Source organism: Helianthus annuus, chromosome 17 (assembly GCF_002127325.2).
Source record: "Helianthus annuus cultivar XRQ/B chromosome 17, HanXRQr2.0-SUNRISE, whole genome shotgun sequence".
NCBI lineage: Eukaryota > Viridiplantae > Streptophyta > Magnoliopsida > Asterales > Asteraceae > Helianthus > Helianthus annuus.
Window position 1 is genome coordinate 73,774,772 of NC_035449.2, and position 15,935 is coordinate 73,790,706.

The 15,935-nt window shown below is 32.8% G+C and overlaps 2 long non-coding RNA genes across 2 annotated transcripts; one reads left to right on the forward strand and one right to left on the reverse strand.

The window, feature by feature from the left end:
• Positions 1-1,223: 1,223 nt before the first annotated feature.
• LOC110922282 lies at positions 1,224-4,881 on the reverse strand. The gene is made up of 5 exons (XR_002583022.2): positions 4,522-4,881; positions 2,643-2,782; positions 2,473-2,544; positions 2,169-2,236; positions 1,224-1,680 (listed from the first exon to the last, which is right to left on the reverse strand). It is a non-coding gene; the product is annotated as an uncharacterized LOC110922282 (long non-coding RNA).
• Positions 4,882-12,694: 7,813 nt separating this feature from the next.
• Positions 12,695-15,779, forward strand: LOC110925024. Its single transcript, XR_004887291.1, has 3 exons — positions 12,695-12,858; positions 13,989-14,722; positions 15,555-15,779. It is a non-coding gene; the product is annotated as an uncharacterized LOC110925024 (long non-coding RNA).
• Positions 15,780-15,935: the final 156 nt, after the last annotated feature.

The following is a 15,935-nucleotide window of genomic DNA, read 5'->3' on the forward strand; positions in this document are numbered from 1 at the left end:
GGGTTTTAGTTTTTAGCATTTAGCTTTGGGGGGGGGGGGTAGGTTTTGGGGGGGGGGTGGGTGGGTGGTGGGGGTTAGGTTTTTCTTGGTTCTTTTTAGCTATTTTAGGTTGTGTTCACATTGGTTCTCGCGGTTCTCGCAATAAAGGTGGTTCTCGCATGAACCATACCCTATATATATATATATATATATATATATATATATATATATATATAATTGCGCTAAAATAAGAACCACCTCCAGTTGTAAGAACCGTGAGAACTACTTGATCCGGGGCGAGTCGGACCAAATTTTTTTTTTTCATAAACGTAGATGCGTGTATTATAAACACATTTGTAAAAAAATTCAAAAAAAAATGTCCTGTGTGTAGTTTTGAGCACCACAAGTTTGTGTTTACGGGTACCGTAAATTTTCCGGTAAGATTTACGGTACCCGTAAACACAAACAGTGGCGGACCCAGAAATTATTTGCTGGGGGTGCGGATGAGTGGTTCAAGCATATTTTCAGGGGGTGCGGTCAAGTTTTTTGCCTAAAAAATACACTAAATTTGTTTTTTCAAGGGGTGCGCCCGCCCACCCTGGGCTTAATGTAGGTCCGCCCATGAACACAAACTTGTGGTGCTCAAAACTACACACACGACATTTTTTTTTTGAATTTTTTTTTACAAATGTGTTTATAATACACGCATCTACGTTTATGAAAAAAAAATTGGTCCACCTCGCCCCGTACGGTGTAGTTCTCACGGTTCTTACAACTCGAGGTGGTTCTCATTTTAGCGGTCCCATATATATATATTGTTTGATACATATAAATGCACACTCATACTATTTTTCTTTTTCATTTCAGGATAGATGAGTCACAAATGATAAATATTCCAATTTTCTTTCTTTAGTTTTTTAAGATTGAAGAAATAGATGTTTTGTTTGTTTTACATGTTGCCATGTTCTCACAATCTGAATAAATACTTCCCTTACCATCATACAATACATTATTTAATATATACTAGTGGGAAACCCGCACGTTGCAGCGGAGTCGATAATTTATGTTAGTTTATCAATCATCTCAAGCTTAGCTCGTTTACATCCGTATATAAGACTACGCTCCATCTGGACTCAGCTCGTTTACATGAGTAGTCTTATATACGGATGTAAACGACCCCTTATTTTTATTTTTGGTGTTAACGTCCAGCTTTCAAATAACCTATAGGTAAATGACACTTAAAGTTAAAAATATTAAAATCAGGAACTGCCATATTTAACCACGAACGATGGCAACCAAAATTCATAGAAGTAATCAACATACACAACATGATATCAAAGTCTAATTACCTCAATAATCAATGAGAAACCCACGACCCATCACTTCACCTGTAGTCTCCACTTGGCTGACCATTAAACAAAATTTCATTTGCAAATGTGTTTTGACTGCAAAGTCAATGCACTGGTCAGTCCAGTTATCATCCTCTGGAATGGCATAACACAGGTTACCATCATCAGCAGGTTGTTTTTCCGAATTTACCCATGTTGCTTGCTTCACTTCGCCTACTCCGTTACCCTTAGTGGGGCCCACACTTGTCGGGTCTGTCCTATGAAACATCTTTTTTTTTTTCCATTTTGATGATCGAGCAGGTGAACTAAAATGTAAATGATGTTGGTATTGTTGATCAACACCTGCTCGATGCTTTACAAAAAAAAGAAACACGAATGATCGTAGCAAAAAATCAGTAACACAGGTGACTATGTAAACTTGGTAGACTTTTGACCCGTGTGATGTCGAAAGGTCGACGTGATCACCATTTTAAATTGACGCCTAATTGGACTAAATGAGGAGCTGATGATACCCTTAGTGGGGCCCACACTTGTCGGGTCAGTCCCATGACACATTTTTTTTCCATTTTGACGATTGGGCAGGTGAACTAAAATGTAAATGATTTTGGTGTAGTTGATCAACACCTGATCGATGCTTAACAAAAAAAAAAAAAAAAAAGAAACACAAATGATCATAGCCAAAAATCAGAAACACAGGTGACTATGTAAACTTAGACCTTTGACCCGTGTGATGTCAAAAGGTCGACCCGATCACCATTTTAAACTGACGCCTAATTGGTAGACCTTTGACCCGTGTGATGACATTTTACTCTATAAAAAAGAAACAGAAAAATGGATTACCCGATATCGATAGTAGTCTCTTCCAAACGAGGTCAGGGAGGGGGAGCAATATAGCCAGGTTGGTAAGGCTGCATAACAATAATCAATATTAAGCAAAATATATAAAATAATAACACCACGTTTATCCCTAAACTGGCATGCTTTTTTTAAGACTAATAAATATACCATTTGTTAATACTTTTTTCTATAAAAGGGGGTTTGAAATTGCCGGTTTCATTGTCCCTTGTATATTTAAACGGTCATAGTAAATTCAAAACCAATGAAAAACTTACAAAAGCTCGAAAGTGTTCTAATTGAAGCTTACTTGGTCGCATATTTCACAAGTGATGTCACCCTTTTCGTTGCACCAATGTTGGGCACACTTCCTGTGAGCATACTGCATAAACATAAAACTTTATAAAAATCGTAAAATCATGTAGAAAACTAAGATCCACAAATAAAAGCTTGTATATTACCAATAAACTTATAGATTACCTTAAGACTGCCGTTGTAAGCACACGGAGTCTCTAAAGTATCAACTGAATCTTCCTCTTGACAAATACGATATTCTGCTGTTTCTAATAAACAATCCAAAATCTAGCCCGCCTGCCAACTCATGAATTCTTCAATGCGGGCTGATTAGAAAACATAAAGTCAAGTTTCGTCAACCCAATATTTCTATTAAAGGTCAACATCCTTATACATTGACCTTCTTAATTATAATAAATCTCTGAAAAACCATGGAAATCACAAAAAAAAAAAAAAAAAAATCCGTATAATTTGAAAGATAATAAGCATAAGTTATATTTTGGGTTTATTATCAAGATGACTATTCCATGATCCAAGAGCCGGCCTGTCAACCCATGAATTCTTCAATGCGGACCGATTGAGGGCAAGTTAGAAATCATAAAGTCGACCCAAAATTACTACAAAAAAGTCAACATACATATACATTGACCTACTATATTATAACGAATCCCCTGAAAACAATGAAAAGAACAACAAATTCCAGCAAAAAGGAAAAGAAAAATCCACATGATCTGAATAATATTAATAATAATAATAATAATAATAATAATAATAATAATAATAATAATAATAATAATAATAATAATAATAATAATAATAATAATAATAATAATAATAATAATAATAATAATAATAATAATAATAATAATAATAATAATAATAATAATAATAATAATAATAATAATAATAATAATAATAATAATAATATAATAATAATAATAATAATAATAATAATAATAATAATAATAATAATAATAATAATAATAATAATAATAATAATAATAATAATAATAATAATAATAATAATAATAATAATAATAATAATAATAATAATAATAATAATAATAATAATAATAATAATAATAATAATAATAATAATAATAATAATAATAATAATAATAATAATAATAATAATAATAATAATAATAATAATAATAATAATAATAATAATAATAATAATAATAATAATAATAATAATAATAATAATAATAATAATAATAATAATAATAATAATAATAATAATAATAATAATAATAATAATAATAATAATAATAATAATAATAATAATAATAATAATAATAATAATAATAATAATAATAATAATAATAATAATAATAATAATAATAATAATAATAATAATAATAATAATAATAATAATAATAATAATAATAATAATAATAATAATAATAATAATAATAATAATAATAATAATAATAATAATAATAATAATAATATAATAATAATAATAATAATAATAATAATAATAATAATAATAATAATAATAATAATAATAATAATAATAATAATAATAATAATAATAATAATAATAATAATAATAATAATAATAATAATAATAATAATAATAATAATAATAATAATAATAATAATAATAATAATAATAATAATAATAATAATAATAATAATAATAATAATAATAATAATAATAATAATAATAATAATAATAATAATAATAATAATAATAATAATAATAATAATAATAATAATAATAATAATAATAATAATAATAATAATAATAATAATAATAATAATAATAATAATAATAATAATAATAATAATAATAATAATAATAATAATAATAATAATAATAATAATAATAATAATAAGCATAACAATTACGTTTACACTTCCCATTTGCAGAAATACTTGTAAGGCCATATTCGTGATCAAATTCACATAAAACCCAAAAGCAAAACAAAACACAAAAGATCTTATCAATCTTGTAGCTAAAAAACCCAAACCCACAAAATTCTTCAAAAAAATATGAATAAATGATAATCCGATATAATCCTATGCTAATCGAAATTGGTAATCTTACTGCCTTTACCTTATTAAGTCGTTTAGCCTTCGAATGAACCTGTCATCATCATCATCGGACTATTCCCTGTGGTTAGTGCCGCCTGGGTTCGTACCCATTCCGCCGCCGGAAGCGGTAGAGGATTAGGGTTCTAAAAAAACCCATCGCTACCATCACCAGCGGATTCATACTGTTTGATCGATTGACATTGATTGGAACATTAGGGTTTGATTTTGTTTGAGAAATTGATACAACTTAGGAACTTATTAAGGGAATATGATGTAGTCTCTTCACAATGAATCGATTGGGGAACTACGACATTGATTATTCAGTTTCATTCATCAATTAGGTTTGATGACATTCAATTGGGGGGCAAAATTGGAAGAAGGAAAGAAAAAAATAGAGAAACAAAGCATGACTTTTGGGTGACGTCTTAAAAAATTGTATGGAAATTACATTTGGGGACATGTGAAATGCTTTATATATATATATATATAGGACAAAGATCCGTTAGGAACCACCCTTTATTGCGAGAACCGCGAGAACCAGTGTGAACACAAACAGTAATACCTAAAAAAATCTAAAAAACACCCAAAATTTTTTTTTATTTTTTTACTATTTTTTATATAAAAATCGCCACTTTTAGTATTCAAAAAAAAAAAAATTTTTTTTTAAAATTTTTTTTTTGGCTACTAAAAGTAGCGATTTGAACATAAAAAATAGTAAAAAAATAAAAAAAAATTTAGTTTTTTTTTGATTTTTTTAGATTTTTTAGGTTTTTTGGGGGGTTTAGTTTTTAGCATTTTAGCTTGAGGAGGGGGGGGTGGGGGGGGTTTAGGTTTTTGGGGGGTGGGGGAGGGGGGTTTAGGTTTTTGGGAGGGGGGTGGGGGGGGGGTTAGGTTTTTTTTAGGTTTTTTGAGGGTTTTAGTTTTTAGCATTTAGCTTTGGGGGGGGGGGGGTTAGGTTTTTTTTTTTTTTTGGGGGGGGGGGGTGGGGGGTTTAGGTTTTTGGGGGGTGGGGGGGGGGTGGGGGTTAGGTTTTTTTTAGGGTTTTTTTAGCTATTTTAGCTTGTGTTCACATTGGTTCTCGCGGTTCTCGCAATAAAGGTGGTTCTCGCATGAACCTTACCCTATATATATATATATATATATATATATATATATATATAGGGAGCCGCTAGAATCAAAAGATCTAATGGTTAAGATTCTTTCTTACCTTTCTCACACTTTGGGCCTCTTTTACAGGATCCTCTACCTATATAGGGGGCTGCTAGAATGAAAACCACCTCGAGTTGTAAGAACCGCGAGAACTACACCCACGGGTGGGCGTTCACCATGATTTTTTTTTACAACTAGATGTGTGTATTATAAACACAGCCGTAAAAAAAAATTTTAAACGCCGCGGCCGAGGGGGGTAGTTTTTTACACCACAAGTTTGGTGAAAAAAAAAGAAAAAGAAAAAAAATTAAAAACACCAAACTTGTGGTGTAAAAAACTACCCCCTCGGCCGAGACGTTTAATTTTTTTTTTTACGGCTGTGTTTATAATACACACATCTAGTTGTAAAAAAAAATCATGGTGAACGCCCACCCGTGGGTGTAGTTCTCGCGGTTCTTACAACTCGAGGTGGTTTTCATTCTAGCAGCCCCCTATATAGGTAGAGGATCCTGTAAAAGAGGCCCAAAGTGTGAGAAAGGTAAGAAAGAATCTTAACCATTAGATCTTTTGATCTAATGGTTGAGATCAATAGGGACCAAAATGGTTAATATTTTTTCTTAATTTGGACTGAATTGAAAATTATAGGGGTAATAAAGTCTTTATATTCATTCAAAATAGGAAACTGTAAATCAAAATTCCTATAATTCTGATCTCTCTCTCCAATTGATCGTACAGTTTCTCTCTCTCTCTACAATTTCAAAACCCTAATGCCGATAAACCTCCATATCGATCGAACAGCGGCGACGACGAGCGACAGCGACGACGGCGAGCGACGAGCGGCGACGGCGAGCGGCAGCGGTAGCGGCGACGGCGAGCGGGCAGCGGCAGTGGTTGTGCGGATCGGCAGCAGTGGTGCAGCAGTGGTGGTGCCGGAAGTGCCAGTGCTGGTGCCGGAAGTGGAGAAGATGATACAGAGGTGTTTTTTGTACTGAATGGTATTTTTTTTATTTACTGCTGAATGGTGTTATTTTTGTGCTGAATGGTGTTATTTTTGTACTGAATGGTGTTGTTTTTGTACTGAATGGTTTTTTTATCTAATGCTGAATGGTGTTATTTTTGTGCTGAATGGTATTATTTTTGTGCTGAATGGTGTTATTTTTGTACTGAATGGTGTTATTTTTGTACTGAATGATGTTTTTTTATTTACTGCTGAATGGTGTTATTTTTGTGCTGAATGGTGTTATTTTTGTACTGAATTGTGTTATATTCTTGTACTGAATGGTGTTTTTTTTATTTACTGCTGAATGGTGTTATTTTTGTGCTGAATGGTGTTATTTTTGTGCTTAATGGTGTTATATTTTCTGAATTGTGTTATATTTAAAACACCATGTATGAACATGCTCTGAATGGTGTTATATTTATGGACGGTTATAAGTCATAAATTCCATGTTTTTCTCTCTCCAAATCCTTAAATCAAGGATTACCATATTTGAATTTGTTAATGCATTTACAATCATACCCTTTTCAATTAATTTAGATCTAATGGTTGAGATTCTTTTTTACCTTTCTCACACTTTTGGTCTTTTTTACAATAACTTCACCCTATATATATATATATATATATATATAGAGAGAGAGAGAGAGAGAGATGGGTTAAAATGAGAACCACCTTAAGTTGTGAGAACCGTTAGAAATAGGTCATTCAAAAGGTTTTTCTGAATTTTTTTTTCTCAAAATTTATAAGAAAATCACTTGTTTCAGCAATTTTTTAAGATGCCGCATACCCACATTTACATGAGGCGTAAAAAAATATTTATTTTCAAATTTACACCAGCGCGTAAAAAAAAAACTTGCATCAGTCAAAACTACCGACTCGACAATTTGTTTTTACTTTTTTTTTTGCAGATGTGTTTATAATAATTTTATCTACGTTTGTGAAAAAAATTTTTGGCTCAACTCGTGCGTGAAGAAAAAATTCTCACAGTTCTCACAACTCGTGGTGGTTCTCTTTTGAACCGAGCCCTAAATATATATAGAAGGGAGAGTTATATTGAGAATGCTAAATATTGCTGCAACAATGAAAACGAATAAAAACCAATCAAAAATAATTTTTTTAATACAAACCTCATTGTAATTAAAATACAATATCAAAAAAGAATTTACAAAATCAAATAGTTCATTTAGCCTCTTAAAATAACTCTTATGAGATCTTTTACACATGTCTAAATATAACATATTTACACATGTATAAATGGAAAACTTAAACATTTGTAAATTTTTATTATTTTTCACGTAAATTTATATGTGTAAATTTAATTTCTAACATTGTATTCGAATAATAATAATTTGTGTTAAAAAATCTGAATTTTAATTGTTTTTGACCAAGTTTCCGTGGTTTTTTATGCGTTCTCACGGTTCTCACAATATTTAACATTCATATTTAGAAAGAGTTCAAGTAAAAAACTCATATTAATTGAGAAAACTAGAAAATTCATCAATAACGGAGAGAAGGGGACTTTTAATAAAGACAACAAAATTAGAAAAAAAATATATAACTTTTTAAATATTTATATCTTCTTTATATGCTATTACTTTTAAAAAACACCACAAGATAGTTTTTTTTAATCTTTCATTCGAGTATGTTCGAGCTTATTTTTCGACATAAAAAAGATTTAGCGTGTCGTACTTTTTTAAATAGTACTATTAAAGTATTGCACATATGCAACAACACTTAGCCTTAGGGTTAAAGTTTGGGGTTTAGTTTAGTTTCTAGGGTTATGTTTTTGGCGAGTTTAGGTTTTTCATAGTGTTGTACATGTGTAATACTAAGTTTTTTATTTTTTCTTTCATTCTTTTTGTATCTTAAAAATGTTAGATTTACAGCCAAAAAAATATTTAAAATACATTCTTTTTGTGTTTTTTAAGTTTTTTTTTAGAGTTTTCGAGTTTTCATAGTAAAAGAAGTTTTCTCTTGAACCCCCATATATACGTGTGTGTGTGTGTGTATAGGATTAGGTTCATTCGTGAACAACCATTTTGATAGTGAACTAATCTTAGCCCTTGATTATCAATACACGAGTGTATACACAAGTGTAAATCAATTATCAGGATTTGATCATGAAAATACACTAGTGTATTTTATGATTTGATGATTTAAATCAATGGCCGGGATTTGTTCACTTAGTTCACAAATGTCACATCCCAACCGATGGCGGAAACATCGGAGTGATACGTAAACGAGATTGCAAGAGAGTTCATAATACTATTTGTGACAATATTTAATAAAATTAAAATTTCATTTCATTGCTAAATTCAAGTACATCGTTTTCAAGCAAATACAACAACTTAATCAAAGAAACAAAATACAGCATAAGTACTAAAAATTTAAAGGTGCGTTTCTAGTCTTCCTACTAGATTTCATTCATCATCATCATCATCATCAATTTCCCGCAATACGTGTTAAAGTATAAATCAATACATAAAGTATTGGCGAGCATACAAGTTTAAGTACTAGCATAAGAATAAAAGTTTAAACGAATCCACATGGCAAAATTAGGATACTAAGAACCTAACATGGCAATACTATCGTGCAACTATAAGTGTCAACCCAAAGATTCCCGCTAACGTAATCCTATCATGGCAATGATAAGACCGTTTTGTTTACTTAACAGGACCTCAAGAATACGGACCGTGCGTTAATCTTATAGCGCAATACATGTTAAGGGAGGCTCGTACGAAGTTAATAACAAGTATAAAGCAACAAGTATCATATATGAGTTCAAGTATATCGTATCTAGCATATATATTGGATTGTTTATTTTTAAGCATGTTTATAAGTGTATGTGTGTGTTTTTAATAAGTTACACATATTGCACCCAAAATAGGTCTAGTATAAGTCCATCATATAATATCATAGAATTCATGTAAGTCAAGCATGGAGGTATGATATACCTCATTGTATGATTCATCAAAGCACAAAGTTTACCAACTTTGTTGATAATCCAGGTTGGTCATGAATGAAAATAAAATACAATTATCTGCTAAGTTCATCAAGTAGTGAAGTAGGACAACCCAAGTGTTTCATACCCCTCATGGAAAATGTTAGAGATGTGACGGGGTTATGTTACTTTAGGTCTAGGAAACTACTTGGAATAACATGATAAATCATCAAGTGAGTTGGTAGAACAAGTATGGATAGCCAATGCTTCCATGGTTCACACCTTTACCAAAACATAACTCTCACCATATTGAAGATGGTGAACTTAGATGGTTTCATCACTTGTATGTCATCTAAAACTTAGTCAAAACAGAAAGTTTAGAAGGTGTTTGCACCTCTAAACTCATAAAATCAACCTCTAACAAGTCCCATAACCATGGATGGGTTTAGGAACATGTTAGGCATAAGATTCATGAAGGAAAGTAAAGTTTATAAAAGTTTACAATGTATAACTTCCAAAACAGAAAGTTTGGACCTCAAATTGGTGATGTTCCACCTTAGTTTACCATGGTAAACTTGAGGAAACACTGCTAGAGGTATTCCAAGCTTTGTAGTGGAAGAAAAGATGAAGAAACGATGAAGAAAAGTGAGATTAAGCTCACTTTGCACTTTGAGGATTCTACCTCAAACTTAGATTTCGAGCTGAATTGAGAGTATTTTGAGAGTGTGAGTGAGTTGGGAAAGTGAAAATGGGAGGACGGAGGTTTGTTTATTAGAGATGATGTCACACCCCCAAAATACCACTTAGGGAGTGTCCCTGATAGGCGTGTGACGTACCAGCAATGAGCCACTAATTACACAGAACCCATACATGTTTCTAAAATAAAGTTCTTGATTAATAATAAAACACCATCCAAGTTCAAAAGAAAACCAAAGTATTCAGCGGAAGCAAAATCAAACGAAGTTAAATAGTTTAAAACCAATATAAAGTATCCACAAATCAGAACACAAATCCCTCCAATCGACCCATGAGACTCCAGCTACTCCAGACAGCAAGTTCCAATGCAACAGCTAACGACCTACAAGCATGCAAACAAGTGTGTCAGACTACGCTGGTGAGTTCAAAGTTTTGTTACCGAGTTAGTTACCAGTTACGTGTATAAAACAGTTCAACAATTTGATTTGATGTTGTTATTAACTCGATTACCGAAATGGCTACAAGATGTGTTTGCCCAACCCCAATGTCTCTATCAAAACATTGGTCATGCTTTAAGGAAATTAGTTCACGCCCGACCTCCCTGAGACGGTGTGAGGGTGCCAAACCTAATAGCGCTATCAACTAATAACCTCGTTGCCTTCCTGGCAACTGTCGGTAGATGTAAGGGGTCTTATATGATAGAAACTGAGTAATAACCAACATCCCAATAACCTGCATTCCCCCTGGAACGTTACCCAATATCCCTTCCCGGGATGCATGCTTGGAAAAGAGCAGTGAACTCACCTTTGGTTTGCTCGGTAAGATTAGTTTTTTTTGTATACAGTTGGACAACCCAATCCTAACATGGTTACTGATAACCGTCAGTTTCATTTACATATATTCTCCGTACAAATACTAAATTAACAAATAAGTAGGGCACATATCATCACTCAAGCTACAGCAAGTGTTCAAATCATAAGTGTTCTCATGTCATAAGCTTGTATTTCACAATGGTACATATCAATGGTTTATTTCTTATTCAAGTAAACATACAAGTTCTCATACAGGTAAATAACTTAATGGTCAGTACCACAAACATTCAAATGAGCTATTACAATTTAGTTGTTTGGCTCGTGAACTACCTGGCCCCCCCTTATGGCCCAGATGAAACAGTGCAGCCCAATGTAATCCCTCGACCCAATCCCACTTCTTTTATCTATTATACCCGGTCCATATTGCTAACACATACTTCAAACCCAACCATTAAATATGTACGACCCATAGGCAAAACATGTATGTAACACAATGACTAGCACATCTAAACGTTCAATGTTCAGTCAACTTTATCATGTACGGTCCAATACCAATCAACTAAACCAAGTGGACGTGTGTGTGTGTTCAATAAGCATGTGCGGCCCACCATCCCCATCCAAAGTTCCATTCAATAAATCCAGCCGCCCATGTGACTCCTGTTCGGCCCAAATATCAATACCCCCCCCCCCCCAATGCAATAAATGAACTTTGGTAATTATGTATGACTTAAAACCACAATTCATGTGCACGTGACAATGGGCAGAAATAAATCCACAATCCACAATAAATGAACCTTGGTAATCATCACATTACATCGATTAGTTTAATTACATGTCATCATACAAAGCCTCACCACATCATATACAACAAAATCTACCGAACAGTTTCATATATTAATCAAGGACCCTACTACCTGATCTATAACTTAATACATCACACATAAGCAGCCTATATCACCAACTCTTAATTCGATTATATCAACTAAGCACGTACTCGGATTAATTTATAAACAACACTAAACAGGTTCTGATCATGCAGATTTACTAGTGTGTATCACGATTATTTTCGCATGAAATCAAACATCCAAACAACTATGTTAATCCAAGTTACCAAAACAATCAACTCAAACAAGAGATTTAGTATACTAACCAAGATGTTCGACTAAACAAGTTGATGTCCTCAGACTACAAGATCGCTTCGAGAGGGGGGGGGGGTTTCTTGTAACACCCCAAAAACGGGTTTGGTAATCAAACCGCGTTACTAGTAATGACGGGTAAAATACCTTTAGTGGTAAAAATTAACCCGGTAAGTATTAGGAATTTAAATAAATAAACTTAATATTAACTGGAAAGAGGATAAATACTTTGAGAAGACAAAGTTTATAAAAAGGGACCCGAGTTAACGGGACATAAAATAAACGGGTTACAACTCCCGGAACTAACTAAGTTAACTAGGAATAATCAACCTAGTTAATTAAAAGTCTCATAATGGTATGTGAGTGGGTTAAAAACACCTAAAGTAAGAACCTGACAATAATTGAGGGGCCAAAGGTGTTAAAAAGCAAACTAGTTTTTAATTAAAACAAAAAAAAATATAATAACACACACTTGTGTGTATGGATCGAACAGAACCAGGAGGGGGCGACCAGGGGTTTCTCCACAAACCCTAATTCTCACAAAATCCTCCAAATTGAAGCTCAAATCAAGCCCGAATCGTCTGCATGATTACAAATTCGTGATCTCCATTGAAAGGGGAGTCATAAGGTATGTAAATTTTATGAAGAATCTCTAGTTGGATTTCTAGGTAAACTTAGAAATCTGAAAATTGATGGTTACATGTTCGTTATATGATGAAATTAGGAATGATTTTATGTCTAGGAGTAAACCCTAGTCATTTACTTGTTGAATTGATGTTCCTAATTGTGAATTCATGATCACCCGATTATGTGCTAAATGAGTTTTGTAGAAATATGATGAACACTAGAATCTTAATGGTTAAATTGTGTTAATAGAACTCCATGAAGTTAGATTTGAGGTTTGATGTTACTACTTGTTAAATATTGCGAGAATTTAAGGATTTAGAACACTTAAATGGGCTGGAGAAATTGGATGTTTCGTGTTGCACACAAGGTGCTTGATGAAATGCTTGAATAAGAAAATTATAACAAAGCTGATTGGGATTAAAAATTATTGGGCTGCAGTTTTTAAAAAATCATATAAAATCACTGGAACGACCTGTGAGGTTGAGCCTTATATGCTCAGAAAGCTATTGAAACATACTACGTTTTATGTTTGAACATGTTTGTTAGATTCTGATGTTAAACGGGTCAAAACAGTGTCCGAAGTCGGCTGAACTGTTTTGACAGCAAGCTGATTGGAAGCATTTTGACTTCGGAGCTGATTTTTAAAAAAATCATAATTAATTCTAGGATGCTCGGATTGAGCTGATTCTTTTTGGGATGGAAAGATATTTTAGTATTCTTCATTTCATCTTTGATCACAAAGGGCTAAATAAGAACGCAAAGTGGCCAAAAGAGTCGATTCAGCAGCTACATTGTAAAGTTGCTGCACATTTTATTGATGAACTTAATCCAAGGAAAGTTGTATTTTGTTCATACTTTACCTTGTTTATAAAACAATGGTTTCATGAATATTAAGCATGTTATTTTGCTTATTTCAAGTATTTAAAATAACTACAAATAAGCTTGTCAGCGAAGTTGTGAAAATGAGAAAAAGAATGATTAAAGCATATAATACATATGGGTAGTTTGACTATTAAGAAAGTAAAACTGACCTATGATTTAGTTAAGTAAATTATATGCAAGAAACCCCATAGGAAATGGTAGCCATAATATGAAATGACTAAACTAACCATTTTATGGGTAATATGATAGTTTGACTCTTGACGAGCTAGGTGAAGCTTGGAGGAGAAGATCAAACGGGATAAAGGCACGAATAAGACTTGCTTGGATGAAAGGTAAGTAAAACTTACACCCACTTGTAGTATATGTGTTTATTTCATAACGATGAATACAATAAAGGATTTGGTTTGAATCATGGGTTCCGACCCAAAACGAAATGAGTCAGAACCAACAAAAATGTTTTAAACCATGATTAATGGTGAAAAAGGCAAAATGGTAAATTAGTCACGAATTGGTTAAGAATTAGTGAGTTTTTCTTAAAGTTACCTTATAGCGTAACTAGTAATGGAAAATGGGTAAAAATGGAAATTTAGTCAAGTATCGACTAAAGTAAAATCAGTTTCAAAGGACACCCATAGCGTGAGCCGAATGAGTTTAAAAAAAATAAAATAAAATAAAATATATATATATATGTGTATATAAGAAATTGACTTTAGAAAGAAAGGGATCTAGTGAGAAAATCCGAAATGGGTCGGATATGTGATTGGTAATTAAAAACCCATGTTTTGTTACATATGAAAATGTTGGGTTATATAGGTCGAACGGGTCAAATGGTGGGAACAACGCCATTTGACAATATCAACTAATGTGGTTGTCAAGTCATGTGTTTTCAGGGGCGAATAGTAATTTGGGTAATTGCGTCGCCATAAGAATATCGATAATGAAAGCAAGGAGTCGAAACGGGTCATTAGGTTGACTCGAGCCAGGTACGTATAAATAAGATTGTGGTTAAACATATATTTTTTTTGAGTCAAATTAGTAGCAAATGCCCTTCGTCGTAAATGAGGGGCTAAAGTCGACTAAAATGCCCTTGATGGGTAAATCGGGTAAACGACCTTTAAAGGTTGTTGGAATTAAGTGATTTGATAGATTAAATTCTTAGGATAAGTATAAAAGGGATGATATGGGATCTTAGTGCATAAATACCCTTAACGGGTCAAAATAGAAGTAATAGCAAAACGGGTTAAAAATGTGTAGTAACCCGTAAATTGAACCTTGTACAATAGGAAATAACCATAATAAAATGTTTACAAAAGAAACAAAGGCCACAAACGAGTTTGTTAGAGGATACCGTGAACGGGTCAAAAGTGTCGTAATTGGACTTCAAGCCGAGAGCTTGAAGTCTAAAATTTTGTGAAGTGAGACGTTAGATTTTAACTCCATTCGATGGAGAATTAAATTACGAGTGCGTAGGAGAAAGAATCGCGTAAAACGGACAAGCGGATTGAAAGATACGAAAGTTTTGTGTCAAATAGTGGCAAAAAATGAAAAGGTTGGATGCAGGTGCCACCGTAACTTACGGTGCCACCGTAAGTTACGGTGGAGCTGAATTGGTTACGGTGCTAGCCTACTGATGTACGGTAGGGAAATGTTAACACAGGGGCCACCGTAACTTACGGTGTCACCGTAAGTTACGGTGGAGGCCAGAAATGAGTTATTGTGTTGGGATCAAGATATAAATGTTGGATTTTCCTAATTTCCTCGTTGTATTAGTTATTTAATTATCAAAACTAACCTTTAAGTTGGTTTTGATCACAGGTGAATGTCGAGAGTCCCGGATGAAGATCAAGCATCGAACAAGAACCGAACACACGTTAAACAAAGCTTCCGCAACGTTGTTTTGTCGTTATTCTAAACGGCGAATTAAATCACATTATGTATATCACTTAAATTGTAAAAGTTTTTAACAACCCGTATTTCTAATGTATATGTAATTATTAATTACATGATTATTTCGCTAAATATACGTTAAACCTTGATTTATAAGAACGGGTGTTATAAGTTGGTAATCAGAGCTCAAGGTGAAAACAATAAAGTGTTCGGTTCAAGGCTTGATCGCAAATCCGGTAGGTACGTGTATGTTAATAGTTTAGTATGCTAAAGTCTTGTAAACATCACATAGGGCTATCGTGTGGTACA